Source organism: Eulemur rufifrons, chromosome 2 (genome assembly GCF_041146395.1).
Source record: "Eulemur rufifrons isolate Redbay chromosome 2, OSU_ERuf_1, whole genome shotgun sequence".
Lineage (NCBI taxonomy): Eukaryota > Metazoa > Chordata > Mammalia > Primates > Lemuridae > Eulemur > Eulemur rufifrons.
In genome coordinates, this window is record NC_090984.1 from 62145907 (window position 1) to 62149281 (window position 3375).

A 3375-nucleotide genomic window follows, 5' to 3' on the forward strand; every position below is an offset into this window, starting at 1 on the left:
TGAGGGATATTTTGATTTCCATCTTAATTTCATCCTTGATCCAAGGATCATTCAGCATCAAGTTAATTTCCATAACTTTATGTAGATTTGAGTGTTTCTCGTTGAATTGATTTCAGCTTTATTCCACTGTTGTCTGAGAAGATTCATGGTATGATTTTGTTTTTTAATTTGCTGAGGCACATTTTGTGGCCTATGACATGATCAATCTTGGAAAATATTCCATGTGCTGATGAGAAGAATGTATATTCCATAGTTTTGGGGGAGAATGTTTCATAAATTTCTGTTAGGTCCATTTATTCTAGAGTCCTGTTTAAGTCCAGCGTTTCTTTATTCAGTTACAGCTTCAATGATCTATCTAGTTCTGTCAGTGGAGTGTTGAAGTTCCCAATTAATATGATGCTACTATTTATTTCTCTGCTTAGATCTAGAAGAATTTGCTTTGTGAAACTGGGAGTTCCTGTGTTAGGTGCATTATCTTTATGATTGTTATGTTTTCTTGTTGAATTGGTACCTTTACCATTATATAATGACCATCTTTGTCTTTTTCTTATTACCATTTTTAATTTAAAGTCTATTTTATCTGATATGAGAATGGCTATACCTTATCGCTTTTGGTTTCCATTCACATGGAATATTTTTTCCATCCCATTATCTTGGGTCTGTGTGAGTCCTTGTGGTTTAGATGTGTTTCTTGGAGACAGTAAATATTTGGGTTGTATTTTTTCATCCATTCAGCCAATCTGTCTTTTAAGTGGGGCATTCAGACTGTTCATGTTGAGTGTTAGTATTGATATGTGGGATCCTGTTCTGTTCAGCACATTGGATGATACCTTATTGGTTTGTTTTCCTTCTTGTACTATCGTTTTATAAGAGCTGTGAGCCTATAACTTTTGGATGTTTTTACACTGGTTGGTATCTGTTGTGTTGTTGCATATATAATGCAATTTTGAGCATTTCCTGTAGGAATGGTCTGGTAGTGACAAATTCCCTTAATGTTTGTTTGTCTGGGAAAGACTTCCCTTTTTTCAACGAATCTCTCAGGTGTTTATTGATCTTATATCTGGATGACAAAATCTCTAGCAAAACCAGGGAAGTTTTCCTCAATTATTACCTCAAGTAGTTTTCCCAGACCTTGTGCTTTTTCTTCTTCACCCTCAGGGATGCCTATGATTCTTATATTTGGTCATTTTACATAATGCCATGTTTCTCTTAGACTTTGATTCTCTTACTCTTCTTGTTTTTGACTGACTGGGTTAATTCAAAAGAGTAGTGTTCAAGCTCTGAAATTTTTTCTCCTTCCTGGTCTAGTCTATTCTTAAAGCTTTCTACTATTTCCTTAAATGAATTTTTTTTATTTCCAGAATTTCATTTTTTTACTATATCTATCTGTTTAGTAGATTTGTAATTCATTTCCTGAATTGTTTTTCTAGTTTTTGTGAGTTGGTTTTCCATTTTCTCTTGAATTTCATTGAGCTTCCTTACAGTCCATATTTGGAATTCCTTTTTTTTTCATTAAATGTAATATATATATATATATATATATATATATATATTTCAGCTTATTATGGGGGATACTAAAGTTCAGGTTACATACGTTGCCCATGATACCGCCTGTCCCCCCAAGTCAAAGCTCCAGGCATGTCTGTTCCCCAGACAGTGCGCATTGCACTCATCATGTAGGTATATACCCATCCCCTCCTCGTATCCCTCCCCTCCCCGAGTCAGCACCTTCAAGCGTGACCATTCCCCAGACGGTGCGCAACGCACTCATCATGTAGGCATACACCCATCCCCTCCCCCCACCCCCCATCTCAGTCTGATATCCAATTGGTATCATTCCCAGATGTGAATTTAGGTGATGATCAGGGAAACTAATTTTCTGGTGAGTACAACAATATGGAATGCTTCACGAATTTGCATGTCATCCTTGTGCAGGGGCCATGCTAATCTTCTCTGTATCGTCATATTTGGAATTCTTTATCTGTCATTTCATTATTTTCATTTTGGTTAGGATCCATTGCCTGAGACATGGTATTCTCCTTTAGGGGGTATCCTTTTATTCTGATTTTTCATACTTCTGGAGTTATTGTGCTAATTCCTTCTCACCTGGAGCAGGTGTTGCTTCTTGTTTTGGGATTTTCTTTTGTTTAAATGAGGCTTTATTTTTGGTTCCCTCTCATTCTTAAGAGAATGTCTATAGCATATGTTGGGTAAGGATATTTGGCTTTGCTTGTGGGTATCTTTGAGGACCTAGGTTCTGGATAGATATATCCTTACTGTGGTGGTTTTCTCAGTTGCTAGTTGTTTATAGGCTGTAGCAGTGGTGAGCTATGTGTCTGGGCAGATTCCCTGTCTCTTCTTGATGAGGAAAGATGGATGTCTTTGATATTTTTTCTTTACTCAGCCCTGTGATCTTTTTAAACAGTGTGAATTATGTTTGGATGACCAGTTTAATCTCTGAGACAGTAGGTGGTACTCGTGGGTAAGAGTCAGCCATGTCTTGTGTGACTGAGTCAGTAAATGCTGTAATGGGCTGTGCAGATTGTCTTCCCTGACAGTAGGTGGTATTTGTAGGAAAGGGCCAGCTGCAGTGTTGTTTTTGGGTCCTGTGACCAGCTTTTTTCCCCTCAGAAGAATCACTCGAATGCCACAGAGGGTGGGTGGGGCTGTGGAGTCCCCAGGGAACTCCTTATTCTCCACCAAAGCAGTTGTAGGTAGAGGAGCAAGGCTAGATGGGGCTGGTTCAGAAGAACCTGCTTTTCAGGCTCCACAAGGTAGGCACAAGAGCCATTGCAGCAGGGGTCAATGGTTATCTCCCAGGTCACTGGGGAAAGCCACCAGGGAGGGGCTGAAGCAGCCGCCCCTAAGCCAGAAAGTCTGCTCATGCAGCAGAGGTCATCTGGGATTCACAGACTGGGCTGTCAGGAGTGGGTTTCCACTCTTCCCCCTCCTCCCTTATCCAGTGTGTCTCCTTCCAGTGTCTGGCTAGAAGCAGAAGCCCAACTAGGTGAGCTCACCAGCAGTGGTGCTGTGGGCTGGGAGCTTCCCTGTCCAGGATCCCATACTGAACTGAAAGCATGGCCTTTCTGTGGGGGGAGGGGTACTCTGCGAGTACACTGCAGTTCAGACCCACACTACAGTTTCGTTTCAGTTCTGACCACATAGACTTCCTCACCTCTCAAGATTAGTTCACAGATCTCCCTCCATGCCCCTGAGCAACATGATTGACTTCTAGGGATACGGGATCTGGCCTGTGGGCCTGTCCCTTGTTCCCCTAAGTTCAATCCCTGTGACCATTCCAGGGAAAAGTGTGCTGGTCTCAAATTGTGGAGTACTCAGGCAGGCTTAATGTCCCTCTGCTTTGGGGTGTGCCCT

At 41.2% G+C, this 3375-nt stretch overlaps 1 non-coding gene across 1 annotated transcript; it reads right to left on the reverse strand.

Annotated features, from left to right (window-relative positions):
• Window positions 1-1890: 1890 nt before the first annotated feature.
• LOC138381061 (U6 spliceosomal RNA) lies at window positions 1891-1995 on the reverse strand. Its single transcript, XR_011233010.1, has one exon. It is a non-coding gene; the product is annotated as a U6 spliceosomal RNA (small nuclear RNA).
• Window positions 1996-3375: the final 1380 nt, after the last annotated feature.